This window comes from Mytilus californianus, unplaced genomic scaffold (assembly GCF_021869535.1).
Source record: "Mytilus californianus isolate M0D057914Y unplaced genomic scaffold, xbMytCali1.0.p SCAF_9, whole genome shotgun sequence".
Classification (NCBI taxonomy): Eukaryota; Metazoa; Mollusca; class Bivalvia; order Mytilida; family Mytilidae; genus Mytilus; species Mytilus californianus.
This window is the reverse complement of record NW_026262745.1, coordinates 3,847,468-3,865,182: the sequence shown is the minus strand read 5'-3', so window position 1 is coordinate 3,865,182 and position 17,715 is coordinate 3,847,468. Positions and strand designations below refer to the sequence as shown.

General features: G+C 35.7%; 1 protein-coding gene and 1 long non-coding RNA gene across 3 annotated transcripts in view; one reads left to right on the top strand and one right to left on the bottom strand.

Moving 5' to 3' along the window:
• LOC127714720 (serine/threonine-protein phosphatase 6 regulatory ankyrin repeat subunit C-like) overlaps nucleotides 1-17,715 on the top strand; it is a 405,000-nt gene that overhangs the window by 292,659 nt on the left and 94,626 nt on the right. The window lies entirely within an intron of this gene.
• On the bottom strand, nucleotides 4,970-15,994 carry LOC127714728 (uncharacterized). Of its 2 annotated transcripts, none has more exons than XR_007987908.1 (3): nucleotides 12,315-15,994; nucleotides 8,073-11,984; nucleotides 4,970-7,593 (listed from the first exon to the last, which is right to left on the bottom strand). It is a non-coding gene; the product is annotated as an uncharacterized LOC127714728 (long non-coding RNA). The 2 variants fall into 2 exon arrangements; XR_007987909.1 differs by having other exon boundaries at nucleotides 4,970-6,300; nucleotides 9,282-11,984.

Sequence of the window (17,715 nt, the reverse complement as noted above, 5' to 3'; positions counted from 1 at the left end):
GATTGCAATTTATTACGGTTGACGCTCGTTTACGTTCTATAGGCAACATCAGTTATGAAGAATTCATACAATAAAAACATAAACGTACATGACAAATGCTCAATGGATAGCAGAGATAGCAACAATCATCTGAAGTTTGCTGATACAAACGTGTTGATAAGTTCAAAGTTTAATGTTATTTTTTTTATTTCCAGTTGGCTCTACACCTTTCGAAAACGTTCGAATTGCAATGTCCGTATTCAACGCAGTGGATGCTACGAGCGAACAGCCGTTGTTTAATTACTGATGGTTACATATGTCTCTTTGATGAAAACGATAATGCATTTGCAGAAATTTGCAGAAACAGGACACATATTTATCCTCCAGGTATTTAACTTTACACCAGGTTTTGACTCATCTGAATTAAAAAAAAACAGAGTCTGTTGCAAACATTCACTGTTGTGTCAAACCATGTGATTTATATAACGACGGGTGCCACAAGTGGAGAGGAATATGCTTACCCTTCCGAGAACCTGAGATCTCCCCCGGCTTTTGGTGGGGTTCGTATGGCTCAGTATTAGTTTTCTTTGTTGTGTTTTGTATACTGTTGTTTGTCTTTTAGTTGTTTTTAGTTTTATGTCCTTGTGCTGTCAGTTTGTTTTCGACATACTAGTCTTGATGTACCTTTGGTAACTTCCGCCTCTCTATTATATAAATACGAAATATAAAATATGAAATATTTGTCTGGATCCCTTATTTGATCGACAAATTATTTTAAAATGATCAAGAATTGCATGCAAGATATAAAAGGGAAGGTTCTAATTGCAATTTTATGATAATTATTGTAGTGAGAAATATATCAGGAGCACTGAAATGTAAATTCTAAACGAATTTGTATTATTTGGTCCGAGTTCAGAACGAATGTTTGGACGAGATCATTGGTTTTGTTGTGCAAAATAATCAGATTTGTGTATAGAAAGGAGTGATTTTTTAAGATTAAAATAGATATTAGTTAAAGCAGTTTTTGATAAAATGGGTTAAAAGATGGCGCTTAAATGGGTTCTGTGCTAAAACGTCCAATTTGTTTTCGCTAAAACGTAAAATCGATTCGCTATATTGCTCCAATAATTTCAACATAGACTTTTCCCAACTGTTAGTAGGAACTTTGCAGGGGAGGGCGTATGCTTTTTCGGAATGTATAAGTGCACAACCATGTCGCAATGGGAACGTAAAATCAATGCCTCGTGTTCATTTAAGATCAGCAGTGGTATGTTGAATCGTCGATGTTTAGATATGATCCCTATGACCATGTTATTACGGGGGACCTCAATATCGTCCAAGACAGAGAGGTTAAAAACTTTTTGAAAAAGGGACCAAAATATCGTCCTCCATCTAAAATAGATTAGAAACAGTGTCATCAGGTCACAAAAGACGCTCTTTCTCGTTTTGTAAAATGTTGGAAAAATCTGATAAAAAATCTCTAGATGCTTATTTAAATAAATGTGGTGGATATTCGAATATCACATTTTGAAAATAATTCAGAAACGAATAATAGATTACATAATACGCCTATTTCCAGAATTGTGTTTGTACCGGCCGACAAAGCATCCAACAATGTGGTGGTGGTATACCGTAAATACTACACGAACGTTCTTAAGAATGAAATTTTAAATTCATCTACATTCAAGTAGGGTCGTCAAGTTTGTTCCTTATTACTTATTCCGTATTCGTTACTTATTCCTTATTCCTTATTCGTTACCTATTCGTTATTTATTCCTTATTCCTTATTCGTTACCTATTCGTTACTTATTCCTTATTCCTTATTCGTTACTTATTCGATTTTAACATGTTTCCCCATTTTAATGCTTTATTTTCTTATCTCTGGTAATAGTTCTTGGTTTATCGAGGTGAAATTATCCTTTTAGCGCGTAGGTATCCTTTTTCCCCTGTTACTTATTCGCTACTTATTTGTTCCATATTCGATTTTGATACGTTGCACATTTTTACTGCTTTTTTTCGTGTCTCTGGTGTTGGTTCTTTGTTCGTAGAGGAGAAATTACCTTATTAACGCATGTGTACCCGTTTCAGCGCTCGACTATAAATAAATAATACTTTTATTCAGAAGCAATACAGCTTATAGAATATACATTTTTACATCAAATTTTTAAATGCATCAGTGTAATATTAATAACAATAATTATACAAAATACACACATGGCGGAGAATGACAATAAATTCATATGATAAATAAGGAATACAACTTCAAAATGTACGTATTACGGATTTTTTCGATGTTGAACAAAAAATTACCTAAATTATTAAGTTCTTTCACATTATGAACTGATAACAGCTGTATAAGTTTAAAAGTGGATGGTTTTTGCCAATAATATTTCTTAATATATTGTTTTCTTACATCATTATATCTATTACATTCTAAAATAAAATGGTATTCGTCTTCAACAATATTGCTATTGCACATAGTGCATAATCTTTTTTCTCTATCTACATTGTAATATTTGCCTGTCTCGACATTGAGGCTATGGGCAAAGATACGATATTTACATATATAAGGTTTATATATTTGATTTACAGGTCTATCTAAATAAAATTGCAATATACCTGTGTCATATATATATATATCTATAAAGTATAGATTTAGATGAATTGTTGAAAAACAATTAACATCAGTGATAAAGGTATCTTTCATTCGTTGTTTTAGCTCATGTATAAATATATCAACATTATTTACGCTTTGGTTTAGCCATACATCATGAAAACCATATTTACATACATTTTTTTGTAAAATATCTCTGACTGAACATGCCCAATTCAATTTGTCTTTCGGTTTTTTAAATGAACTCTCCAACATATCTTCATAAAATGCCTTTAATATACAGTTATCAGTATCTAATAGTTTAAACCAAAACTGAATCATTTTTCTTTGTCTTTCATAATACATTGGGTAACGTCCCAATTCACAGTAAACCATTTTACTAACAGCAGTTTTTCTAACATTTAGAATTCGTTTTAAAAAATACAAATGTACTTTCTCTATATCATCAGCTTTATGATTACCCCACACTTCACAGCTATAATTAAGAATACTAGATACATAAGTATCAAATAAGGACAGTAACGTTTCACAATTATAATAATCATCTACAATTTTATTGATACTTCTTCGTTCCTTATTCGCGTTTTTACGTTGCACCTTTTTAATGCTTTCTTTTGAATAATTTTTTTGGTCGGTCTCTGGTGTTTAAGGTGGAATAACCATATTAACGCATATGTACCTGTTTCTGCGATTGACTGATACCCTGTTACTTATTCGCTACGTATTCGTTCCATATTCACTTTTTAAATTTTCACCTTTTTACTGCCTTCTTTTCTTTTTATTTTCTTGTCTCTAGTGTTAGCTCTGGGATGTAAGACGTGAAATAACCATATTAGCGCGTATGTACCCGTTTTAGAGCTCGACTGATACCCTGTTACTTATTCGCTTCTTATTTGTTCCTCATTTGCTATTGTTACATTGCTCCTTTTTAATGATTTTGTCTATTTCCATTATTAGTCTGTGGTGTTAGTTGTGGGTAATTGGAGTTAAAATAACCCTGTTAGCACATATGAACCAATTCATGCGCTCGACTGATACTCTGTTACTTATTCGTTCTTGAATGGTTTTTTAAACGTTGCCCCTTTTTTGAAATTGTCTTTTTCTTTTCTTTTATTTTCGTCTCTGGTGTAAGATTTGGTTCGTGGAGGTGAACATATTCAGTTAGATCGTATGTACCCGTTTATGCGCTCGACGGATACCCTGTTTCTTATTCGCTTTTTATACGTTGGTCGTTTGATTATTATTGTTCGTGTGTGTTAGTTCTCATGGTTTGTGGAGATGAAATAATTACTTATTCGTTCCTTATTCATTTTATATACGTTGCCCCTTTTTATTTATTTGTTTTTTTTTCCATTTGATGTCTTTGGCGTTAGTCCTGGATTCGTGGTGTTGAAATAACCCAGTTAGCGCATATGTACCAGTTTTTACGCTCCGGTGATTCCCTGTAACTTATTTGTTCCTTATTTGCTTTTTAGACGTTGCCTCTTTTAAATGATTCCCTTTCTTTTGTTTTCTGTTTCTGGTGTTAGTTATTGGTTTGTTCAGGTAAAATTACCATGTTGACATGTATTTCCCCGTCTCCGCGCTTGAATGATACCCTAGGCCTGTTACTTATTTGATACCTTTTTGTTCTTTATTTGCTTTTCAAAGGTTGCCATTTTTTTAAAGCCATATGATATGTCATGCCCAAAATAAGCTTAAATAAATTCAGTCGACCTGGTTTTGTGCGAAGTACTTATATTGCTTTGCAGTTCCTGTTCTTTAACGCTTTTAAGACCACAACAGAGTGATTTAGACTCTGAACCTTGCTTGTTTCAGCTATGGAAGATAGCTGCAGCCAGTGGTGCTTAGTTCATTTTTTTGGTGGTGCTCATAAGTATGCATCATGATAGGCACCATTATAGGACTGAACATCTTAGCCTTGAAAACCGAACCACTAAGTCTGGTGGACAAATGGGCAATAGAAACCAAATAAAACCACAACAGAGTTAATTTTGACTCTGAACCTTGCCTGTTGGACCTACTGGATGATAGCTACAGCCCATGGTGCTAAGTTCATTCCTGATGGTGCTCATAAAAATGCTTCATGATAGGCAACAATATAGGACTGGACATTTTAGCCTTGTAGACCGAACCACTAAGTCTGGTGGATAAATGGGTCATATAAATCACATAACGCTACAACAGAGTGATTTAGACCCTGAACTTTGCTTGTTGGATGTATTGGAAGATTGCTGCAGCCCGTGTTTCTTAATGTGTTTTTTTTTTTTTTGTGGTGCTTATAAATATATGAGATGGGTGGTCATCTCCAACTTGAAGCCTTTACCACTAAGTCTGCTGGACCAATGGGTTGTGTTTATCAGATAAGATTCCAAACAAGTGGTTTAGACCTTGAGTCTTGCATTTTAGACCTTTTGGAAGAAAGCTGCAACCAGAGCGCTTTTTATGTGGTGTTAATAAGTGTGACATGGGTGGACATCTTCAGCTTGCAGGCTGGACCACCAATTCTGGTAGACCAATGGGTTGTGTTTATCAGATTATACCCAAAAACAAGTGTTTTAGACCCTGATGCTTGCATTTTAGACATGTTGGAAGATAGCTGCAGTCCGTGGTGCTTAATTATTTTTTTTGGTTGGTGCTTATAAATATGTGAAAAGGTGGACATCTTTAACTTACAAACTGAACCACCAAGTCTGGTGGACCAATGGGTTGTGTTTATCAGATAAGATCCCAACCAAGTGGTTTAGACCCTGAGCCTGGCAAATTAGACCTATTGGAAGATAGCTGCAGTCCATGGTGCTTTATTTCTTTTTTTTGGTGGTGCTTATTAATATATGATACGGGTGAACATTCCTACATTTGTGAAGAAATTTTATTTATTCCTCTTCTAAATGAATCTTTAACTGTATTTCTGTCAAAACTTGTATATGGAATAACTCATAAACGACTATTTTCCATAATTTTACTGATAAAAAATATTAAAATCGTTGGTGCTTATAGTGGTTCTTCTACCTAAAATTGAAGTATATTATACCTCGAGTTCAGTACAATATTGATACAGGGGATAGTAATGAACAGTACTTAGGTAAGTTTGAATCCATACCAACTCGCCCCATTGCAAAATCGCTCCAGACATACGCGCCCAAGTTATAAACAAGAGTTAAATCCCGTTTAAAGGTAGTTTTTACCTCTACGAACCCACAGCTAACACAAGAGACAAGAAAATAAAAGAAAAGAAAGCATTAAAAAGATGCAACGTATAAAAAGTGAATAAGGAACGAATAAGTAGCGAATAAGTAACAGGATATTAGCCTAGCGCTGAAACGGGTAAATACGCGCTAAAAGAGTTATTTCACTTGTAAGAACCCATAGCTAACACCAGAGACAAGAACAAAAATGAAAAGAATTTTCAAAGTTGCAACGGATAACAGACGTATTATAAGCGAATAAGGAACGAACGAATTAGTAACAGGATATCAGCTGGCGAGCGCTGAAACAGGTACATACGCGCTAATAGAGTTATTTTCCATATACAAACCCTCAGCTAACACCAGAGACAAGAAATGAAAAGTAAAAGAAAGCATTAAAATGATGCAACGTATAAAAAGTGAATAAGGAACGAATAAGTAGCGAATACGCAACAGGGTATCAGCCGAGCGCTGAAACGGGTGCATACGCGCTAATACGGTTATTTCACCTTTAAGAACCTATAGCTTACATCAGAGAGAAGAAAAGAATTGAAAAGAATTTTTTTTAAAAGGTGGAACGGATAACAAACGTAATATAAGCGAATAAAGAACGAATAAGGTAACAGGGTATCAAGCCAGCGCTGAAATGGGTACATACGCACTAATAGGGTTATTTCTAATCTACAAACCCACAGCTAACACCAGAGACAAGAAAATAAAAGAAAAGAAAGCATTAAAAAGATGCAACGTGTAAAAAGTGAATAAGGACCGAATAAGTAGCGGATAAGTAACAGGGTATCAGCCGAGCGATGAAACGGATAAATACGCGCTAAAAGAGTTATTTCAACTCTAACAACTCATAGCTGACACCAGAGACAAGAAAAATATTGTAAAGATTTTTTTCTTAAAAGCTGCAACGTATAACACAAACGTTTTAAAAGCGAATAATGAACGAATAAGTAACAGGGTATCAGCTGGCGAGCGCTGAAACGGGTACATACGCGCTAATATGGTTTTTTCCCATCTACAAACCCAAAGCTAACACTAGAGACAAGAAAATAAAAGAAAAGAAAGCATTAAAAAGATGCAACGTACAAAAAGTGAACAAGGAACGAATAAGTAGCGAATAAGTAACAGGGTATCAGTCGAGCGCTGAAACGGGTATATACGCGCTAACAGGGTTATTTCACTTCTAAGAACCCATAGCTAACACCAAAGACAAGAAAAATATTGAAAAGAAATTTTTTAAAAGGTGCAACGGAGAACAAATGTATTACAAGCGAATAAGGAACGAATAAGAAGACAGGGTATCAGGCGAGCGCTAATAGGGTTATTACCTATCTACAAACCCACAGCTAACACCAGAAACAGGAAAAATGCAAGGAAAGAGAGCATTACAAAGATGCAACGTGTAAAAAGTGAATAAGGACCGAATAAGTAGCGGATAAGTAGCAGGGTATCAGCCGAGCGATGAGACGGATAAATACGCGCTAAAAGAGTTATTTCAACTCTAACAACTCATAGCTGACACCAGAGACAAGAAAAAAATTGTAAAGAATTTTTTCTTAAAAGCTGCAACGTATAACACAAACGTATTAAAAGGGAATAAGGAACGAAAAAGTAACAGGGTATCAGCTGGCGAGCGCTGAAACGGGTACAAACGCGCTAATATTCTTATTTCCCATCTACAAACCCACAGCTAACACCAGAAACAAGAAAATAAAAGAAAAAAAAAGCATTAAAAGATGCAACGCACAAAAAAGTGAAAAAGGAACGAATAAGTAGCGAATAAGTAACAGGGTATCAGTCGAGCTCTGAAACGGGTATATACGCGCTAACAGGGTTATTTCACCTCTAAGAATCCATAGGTAACACCAAAGACAAGACAAATATTGAAAAAACAATTTTTTCAAAAGGTGCAACGGATAACAAAAGTATTATAAGGAACGAATAAGAAAACAGGGTATCAGACGAGCGCTAATAGGGTTATTACCCATCTACAAACCCACAGCTAACACCAGAGACAGGAACAATACAAGGAAAAAAAGCATTAAAAAGATGCAACGTGTAAAAAGTGAATAAGGACCGAATAAGTAGCGAATAAGTAACAGAGTATCAGTCGAGCGCTGAAACGGGTACTTATGCGCTTATAGGTTATTTAACTACTAAAAACCCATAGCTAACACCAGAGACAAGAAAAAATTGATAAGAAATGTTTGTTAAAGGTGCAACGAATAATAAACGTATTACAAGCAAATGAGGAACGAATTAGTAACAGGGTCTCAGGCGACCGCTGAAACGGGTACATACGCACTAATAGGGTTGTTTCCCATCTACAAACCCACAGCTAAGACCAGAGAAAAGAAAATAGAAAAAAAGAAAGCATTAAAAAGATGCATCGTTTAAAAGGTGAATAAGGAACGAATAAGTAGCGGATAATGACAGGGTATCAGCCGAGCGATTAAACGGGCAAATACGCGCTAAAAGAGTTATTTCACCTCTAACAACCCATAACTAACAACAGAGACAGGAAAAAAATTGAAAAGATTTTTTTCTTAAAAGGTGCAACGTATAACACAAACGTATTACAAGCAAATAAGGAACGAATAAGTAACAGGGTATCAGCTGGCGAGCGCTGAAACGGGTACATACGCGCTAATAGGGTTATTTTTCATCTACAAACCCACAGCTATCACCAAAGACAAGAAAAGAAAAGAAAAGAAAGCATTAGAAAGATGCAACGTATAAAAAGTGAATAAGGAACGAATAAGTAGCGAATAAGTAACAGGGTATCAGTCGAGCGCTGAAACGGGTACATACGCGCTAATATGGTTATTTCACCTCTAAGATCCAATGGCTAACACCAGAGACAATAAAAACATTGAAAAGAACTTTTGTTTAAAGGTGTAACGGTTAACAAACGTATTACAAGCGAATAAAGAACGAATAAGTAACAGGGTATCATGCGAGCACTCAATAGGATTATTTCCCATCTACAAACCCACAGCTAACACCAGAGACAAGAAAATAAAAGAAAAGAAAGCATTAAAAAGATGCAACGTATAAAAAGTGAATAAGGAACGAATAAGTAGCTGATAAGTAACAGGGTATCAGCTGGCGAGCGCTCAAACGGGTACATACGCGCTAATAGGGTTATTTTTTTATCTACAAACCCACAGCTAACAACAGAGACAAGAAAATAGAAAAATATACAAAGCATTAAAAAGTTGCAACGTATAAAAAGTGAATAAGGAACGAATAAGTAACAGGGTATCAGTCGAGCGCTGAAACGGGTACATACGCGCTAACAGAGTTATTTTCCATATACAAACCCACAGCTAACACCAGAGACAAGTTAATAAAAGAAAAAAAAGCATTAAAAAGATGCAACGTATAAACAGTGAATAAGGAACGAATAAGTGGCGGATAAGTAACAGGGTTTCATCCGAGCGATGAAAGGGGTAAATACGCGCTTATAGGGTTATTTCACCTATGAGAACCGATAGCTAACATCAGAGACAAGAAAAAAATTGATAGAATTTTTTTTTAAAGGTGGAACGAATACCAAACGTATAACAAGCAAATAAAGAACGAATAAGTAACCGGGCATCAGGCGAGCGCTGAAACGGGTACATACGCACTAATAGGGTTATTTCCCATCTACAAACCCACAGCTAACACCAGAGAAAAGAAAATAGAAAAAAAGAAAGCATTAAAAAGATGCAACGTTTAAAAGGTGAATAAGGAACGACGAATAAGTAGCGGATAATAACAGGGTATCAGCCAAGCGATTAAACGGGCAAATACGCGCTAAAAGAGTTATTTCACCTCTAACAACCCATAACTAACAACAGAGACAGGAAAAAAATTGAAAAGATTTTCTTCTTAAAAGGTGCAACGTATAACACAAACGTATTACAAGCGAATAAGGAACGAATAAGTAACAGGGTATCAGCTGGCGAGCGCTGAAACGGGTACATACGCGCTAATAGGGTTATTTCTCATCTACAAACCCACAGCTATCACCAAAGACAAGAAAATAAAAGAAAAGAAAGCATTAGAAAGATGCAACGTATAAAAAGTGAATAAGGAACGAATAAGTAGCGGATAAGTAACAGGGTATCAGTCGAGCGCTGAAACGGGTACATACGCGCTAATAGGGTTATTTCACCTCTAAGATCCAATGGCTAACACCAGAGACAAGAAAAACATTGAAAAGAATTTTTGTTTAAAGGTGCAACGGTTAACAAACGTATAAAAAGAGAATAAGGAACGAATAAGTAACAGGGTATCATGCGAGCACTCAATAGGATTATTTCCCATCTACAAACCCACAGCTAACACCAGAGACAAGAAAATAAAAGAAAAGAAAGCATTAAAAAGATGCAACGTGTGAAAAGTGAATAAAGAACGAATAAGTAGCGGATAAGTAACAGGGTATCAGCCGAGCGATGAAACGGGTAAATACGCGCTAAAAGAGTTATTTCACCTCTAAGAACCCATAGCTAACACCAGAGACAAGAAAACAATTGAAAAGATTTTTTTCTTGAAAGGTGCAACGTAAAACACAAACGTATAACAAGCGAATAAGGAACGAATCAGTAACAGGGTATCAGCTGGCGAGCGCTGAAACGAGTACATACGCGCTAAAAGGGTTATTTTCCATCTACAAATCCACAGCTTACACCAGGGACAAGAAAATATAAGAAAAGAAAGAATTAAAAAGATGCAACGTGTAAAAAGTGAATAAGGAACGAATAAGTAGCTGATAGGTAACAGTGTATCAGTCGAACGCTGAAACGGGTACAGACGCACTAATAGGGTTATTTCCAATCTACAAACCCACAGTTAACACCAGAGACAAGAAAATCAAAGAAAAGAAAGCATTAAAAACATGCAACGTATAAAAAATGAATAAGGAACGAATAAGTTGCGAAAAAGTACCAGGGTATCAGTCGTGCGCCGAAATGGGTACATACGCGCTAATGGGGTTATTTTCCATCTACAAACCCACAACTAACACCAGAGACAAGAAAATAAAAGAAAAGAAATCATTAAAAAGATGAAACATATAAAAAGTTGATAAAGAACGAATAAGTAGCGAATGAGTAACAGGGTATCAGTCGAGCACTGAAACGGGTACATACCCGCTTATAGGTTATTTCACCTCTGAGAATCCATAGCTAACACCAGAAACAAGAAAAAATAGAAAAGCAATGTTTTTTAAAATGTGCAACGGATAACAAACGTATTATAAGCGAATAAGGAACAAATAAGAAACAGGTTCTCAGGCGAGCGCTGAAACGGGTACATACGCACTAATAGGGTTATTTCCCATCTACAAACACACAGCTTACAGCAGAGACAAGAAAATAAAAGAAAAGAAAGAATTAAAAAGATGCAACGTATACAAAGTGAATAAGGAACGAATAAGTAGCTGATAGGTAACAGGGTATCAGTTGAACGCTGAAACGGGTACATACGCACTAATAGGGTTATTTCCCATCTACAAACCCACAGCTAACACCAGAGACAAGACAATAAAAGAAAAGAAAGCATTTAATTTAAAAGATGCAACGTATAAAAAGTGAATAAGGAACAATTAGAAGCGGATAAGTAACAGGGTATCAGCCGAGCGACAAAACGGGTAAATAGGCACTAAAAGAGTTATTTCACCTGTAACAACCCATAGCTAACACCAGAGACAAGAACAAAATTGAAAAGATTTTTTTCTTAAAAAGTGCAACGTATAACACAAACGCATTACAAACGAATAAGGAACGAATAAGTAACAGGGTATCAGGCGACCGCTGAAACGGGTACATACGCGCTAATAGGGTTATTTGTCCTCTACAAACCCACAGCTAACACCAGAGACAAGAAAATAAAAGAAAAGATAGCAGTAAAAAGATGCAACGTATTAAAAGTGAATAAGGAACGAATAAGTAGGTGATAAGTAACAGGGTATCAGCTGGCGAGCACTCAAATGGGTACATACGCGCTAATAGGCTTATTTCCCATTTACAAACTTACAGCTAACAACATAGACAAGAAATAAAAAAAATATAAAGCTTTACAAAGTTGCAACGTATAACAAGTGAATAAGGAACGAATAAGTAGCGAATAAGTAACAGGGTATCAGTCGAGAGCTGAAACGGGTACATACGCGCTTGTAGGGTTATTTCCCATCTACAAACCCACAGCTAACACCAGAGACAAGAAAATAAAAGAAAAGAAAGCATTTAAAGATGCAACGTATAAAAGGTGAATAAGGAACAATTAGTAGCGGATAATTAACAGGGTATCAGCCGAGCGATGCAACGGGTAAATACGCGCTAAAAGAGTTATTTCACCTCTAAGAACCCACACCAGAGACAAGAAAAAAATAGAAAAGAATTTTTTTTTTAAAAGGTGCAACGGATAACAAACGTATTATAAGCGAATAAGGCACAAAAAAGAAACAGGGTCTCAGGCGAGCGCTGAAACGGGTACATACGCACTAATAGGGTTATTTCCCATCTACAAACCCACACCTTACACCAGACCCAAGAAAATAAAAGAAAAGGAAGAATTAAAAAGATGCAACGTATAAAAAGTTAACAAGGAACGAATAAGTAGCTGATAGGTAACAGGGTATCAGTTGAACGCTGAAACGGGTACATACGCACTAATAGGGTTATTTCCCATCTACAAACCCACAGCTAACACAAGAGACAAGAAAAGAAAAGAAAAGAAAGCATTAAAAAGATGCAACGTATAAAAGGTGAATAAGGAACGAATAAGTAGCGAATAAGTAACACGATATTAGCCTAGCGCTAAAACGGGTTAATACGCGCTTAAAGAGTTATTTCACCTGTAAGAACCCATAGCTAACACCAGAGACAAGAAAAAAATTGAAAAGAATTTTTCCTAAAACTTTCAACGTATAACAAACGTATTCCAAGCGAATAAGGAACGAATAAGTAACAGGGTATCAGTCGAGCGCTGAAACGGGTACATACGCACTAATAGGGTTATTTCCCATCTACAAACCCACAGCTTACACCAGACCCAAGAGTATAAAAGAAAAGGAAGAATTAAAAAGATGCAACGTATAAAAAATTAATAAGGAACGAATAAGTAGCTGATAGGTAACAGGGTATCAGTTGAACGCTGAAACGGGTACATACGCACTAATAGGGTTATTTCCCATCTAAAAACCCACAGCTAACACAAGAGACAAGAAAAGAAAAGAAAAGAAAGCATTAAAAAGATGCAACGTATAAAAGGTGAATAAGGAACGAATAAGTAGCGAATAAGTAACAGGATATTAGCCTAGCGCTAAAACGGGTTAATACGCGCTTAAAGAGTTATTTCACCTGTAAGAACCCATAGCTAACACCAGAGACAAGAAAAAAATTGAAAAGAATTTTTCCTAAAACGTTCAACGTATAACAAACGTATTCCAAGCGAATAAGGAACGAATAAGTAACAGGGTATCAGTCGAGCGCTGAAACGGGTACATACGCACTAATAGGGTTATTTCCCATCTACAAACCCACAGCTTACACCAGACCCAAGAGTATAAAAGAAAAGGAAGAATTAAAAAGATGCAACGTATAAAAAATTAATAAGGCACGAATAAGTAGCTGATAGGTAACAGGTTATCAGTTGAACGCTGAAACGGGTACATACGCACTAATAGGGTTATTTCCCATCTAAAAACCCACAGCTAACACAAGAGACAAGAAAAGAAAAGAAAAGAAAGCATTAAAAAGATACAACGTATAAAAGGTGAATAAGGAACGAATAAGTAGCGAATAAGTAACAGGATATTAGCCTAGCGCTAAAACGGGTTAATACGCGCTTAAAGAGTTATTTCACCTGTAAGAACCCATAGCTAACACCAGAGACAAGAAAAAAATTGAAAAGAATTTTTCCTAAAACATTCAACGTATAACAAACGTATTATAAGCGAATAAGCAACGAATAAGTAACAGGGTATCAGTCGAGCGCTGAAACGGGTACATACGCGCTAATAGGGTTGTTTCCTATCTACAAATCAACATCTAACACCAGAGACAAGAAAATCAAAGAAAAGAAAGCATTAAAAAGATGCAACGTATAAAAAATGAATAAGGAACGAATAAGTAGCGAAAAGGTAACAGGGTATCAGTCGAGTGCTGAAACGGGTACATACGTGCTAATAGGGTTATTTCACCTCTAAGAACCCATAGCTAACACCAGAGACAAGAAAAAAATTGAAAAGAAATTTTTTTTAAAAGGTGCAACGAATAACAAACGTATTACAAGCGAATAAGGGACAAATAAGAAACAGGTCTCAGGCAAGCGCTGAAACGGATACATACACACTAATAGGGTTATTTCCCATCTACAAACCCACAGCTTACACCAGAGACAAGAAAATAAAAAAAAAGAAAGAATTAAAAAGATGCAACGTATAAAAAGTGAATAAGGAACGAATAAGTAGCTGATACGTTAAAGGGTATCAGTCGAACGCTGTAACGGTTACATACGCACTAATAGGGTTATTTCCCATCTACAAACCCACAGCTAACACCAGAGACAAGAAAAGAAAAGAAAAGAAAGCATTAAAAAGATGCAACGTATAAAAGGTTGATAAAGAACGAATAAGTAGCGAATGAGTAACAGGGTTTCAGTCAAGCACTTAAACGGGTACATACCCGCTTATAGGTTATTTCACCTCTAAGAACCCATAGCTAACACCAGAGACAAGAAAAAAATAGAAAAGAATTTTTTTTTAAAAGGTGCAACGGATAACAAACGTATTATAAGCGATTAAGGAACAAATAAGAAACAGGGTCTCAGGCGAGCGCTGAAACGGGTACATACGCACTAATAGGGTTATTTCCCATCTACAAACCCACAGTTTATACCAGAGACAAGAAAATAAAAAAAAAGAAAGAATTAAAAAGATGCAACGTATAAAAAGTGAATAAGGAACGAATAAGTAGCTGATAGGTAACAGGGTATCAGTTGAACGCTAAAACGGGTACATACGCACTAAAAGGGTTATTTCCCATCTACAAACCCACAGCTAACACCAGAGTAAGAAAAAAGAAAAGAAAAGAAAGCATTAAAAAGATGAAACGTATAAAAAGTAGCGAATAAGTAACAGGGTATTAGCCTAGCGCTGAAACGGGTAAATACGCACTAAAAGAGTTATTTCACCTGTAAGAACCCATAGCTAACACCAGAAACAAGAAAAAAATTGAACAGAATTTTTTTTTAAAGGGTGCAAAGTATATAACAAACGTTTTATAAGCGAATAAGGAACGAATAAGTAACAGGGTATCAGGTGAGCGCTGAAACGGGTACATACGCACTAATAGGGTTATTTCCCATCTACAAACCCATAGCTAACACCAGAGACAAGAAAATAAAAGAAAAGAAAGCATTACAAAGATGTAACGTATAAAAAGTGAATAAGGAACGAATAAGTAGCGAAAAGGTAGCAGGGTATCAGCCGAGCACTGAAACGGGTAAATATGCGCTAAAAAAAGTTCTTTCACCTCTAACAACCTATAACTAACACCAGCGACAAGAAACGTTTTTTTTTGTTTGTTTAAAAGTTGCAACGTATACAAAACGTATTACAAGAGAATAAGGAACGAATAAGTAGCAGGGTATCAGCTGGCGAGCGCTGAAACGGGTACATAGTCTTAGATGCATGATATTTTTTTTGAACTAGCTGTCAGTAACTGCGAGTACTCTTAGATCTGTACTTAGTGCCTTTTTGTTGTTGGGATGTACAAGTACCCGGCCACGTCCGCTCTGTTTTTTTTGTTAGATGTATTTCTATTTGTATCCATTTGATGAGTTAAGCCTTTTTCAACTGATTTTGATAGTTCATTCTTATGTTGTACTGTTACACCACTGTCCCTGGTTAAAGGGGGGGGTCCCGCTAACATGTTAAATCCCACCACATTCTGTATGTATGTGCATGTCCCAAGTCAGGAGCCTGTAATTCAGTGGTTGTAGTTTGTTGCTGTGTTACATATTTGTTTTCCGTTAATTTTTTTGTACAATTAATTGGGCCGTTGGTTTTCTCGTTTGAATTGTTTACATTTGTCATTTCGGGGCCTTTTATAGCTGACTACGCGGTATGGGCTTTGCTCATTGTTGAAGGCCGTACGGTGACCTATAGTTGTTAATTTCTGTGTCATTTGGTCTCTTGTGAAGAGTTTTCTAAATGGCATTTATATATATAAAAAAAGAAAATGTGGCCAATGAGACAACTCTCCACCAGAGACCAAATGACCTAGAACAACTATAGGTCACCGTACGGCGGCCTTCAACAATGAGCAAAATCGATACTGCATAGTCAGCTATAAAAGGTCCCGAAATAAAAATGCAAAACAATTCAAACGAGAAAAATAACGGTCTGAATTATGTAAAAGAAAACAATGAACGAAATACAAATAGTATATGCAGCAACAAACGACAACCACTATATTACAGCCCCTTACTTGGGACAGGCATATACAGAATATGGCTGAGTTAAACATGTAAGCACGCGCTCAATCCTCCCATATCCTGGGACATTTGTGAAACAGTGCCACATATAAACAAACCAAAAAATATAGTATACATGGCCTACCTTATAATGTGGACAGGTGAGGTCTGACTTTTCAGTGATATATGCATGCAAAATGTTAACTGTATATGATTTTTGTTTTGTAACAACTTCACGTCCGTCTTAGTTCTGGTATATGTATCATATGACATTGCATTTATTATAATAAGGTTTATAATTAAAAAAATGCATTTTCTTTTTAAGTTAATGATGTTGTGACAGTGAATTGGTAACATAAAGTAAATCTACACCTTACACTTTACATTTAACCCTATAACAATCTGAAAGTTGCTAATCCTGAAAATATGTTTCGAAGCTCTATGTTATGGTGATCGTAATATCGTTATTTCGATTTATATGAATGGTTGAAACAATTGTCTATTTCTTATCTTAAAATTTTTGAAAGATTTAGATTTCACGGGGTACAACATAGAAAGTTCGTTTACATAACATGCGTGTACGACAAAATTAATAAGAGGAATCAAATCAGCAGTTCTATGTGAAGTTATGTCTATGAGGCATGAAATGTAGGTCATACTTTTCTCTGGATCCCGCTTGACTGAATTATAATGTAACAAATTCTGATATCTTTCCTAGAAAATTATCATTGTTTATGTAGAAACCATGAACAGTTTATACATGTAAGTAATTATTACGATTTTCATCTGAGAGATTTTTTTATTTTTGGTGTTTAACGCCACTTTTATCACTCTTGGTGATATCATGGTGCCAGTTTTTATCGATTGAGGAAGCCGGAGTGCCCTGAGAGAACCAACTACCTTCGGTTGGAAACTGGCAATCCTAGTCAATCAAGATCTGAGTCGAACACATTTGCCACGTGCAGTGCTCGAACTCACAACCCCAGTGTCGGCAGGCTATTTAAAAAATATATTTATAATCTCATAATATAAGAAACAAATGTGCACAAACTATTTCGAACCATATTTTCCTTTGGGATATTTTCACATTGGATTTATAACTATGATTTATGAACAAAATGGAAAAAAAACAGGAAATTTTTTTGTACAAATCATGGTGATATAATTTTTTAATATTGATTATTTCGATTAAGAATATATGTTGACGTATGTTTTAATGAATCTTTTGTAGGGTACAAATTTGTAATTGTTGGAAATCTTCATGAACAAAAATGCGAAAGTACAAGATACCAACCATTTGGATTCTCAACAAAAGGTAGTCCAACTTGTATTTTTGAAAAGACATATTGCAGTGAGGAAGGACAGATTATATTCAGTAATGGGTCCACAAATTCCGATAGACGATGTCGTTGCGATTATACTCGAGGTTACAACTTCATTACCAAACCGAATCATAAC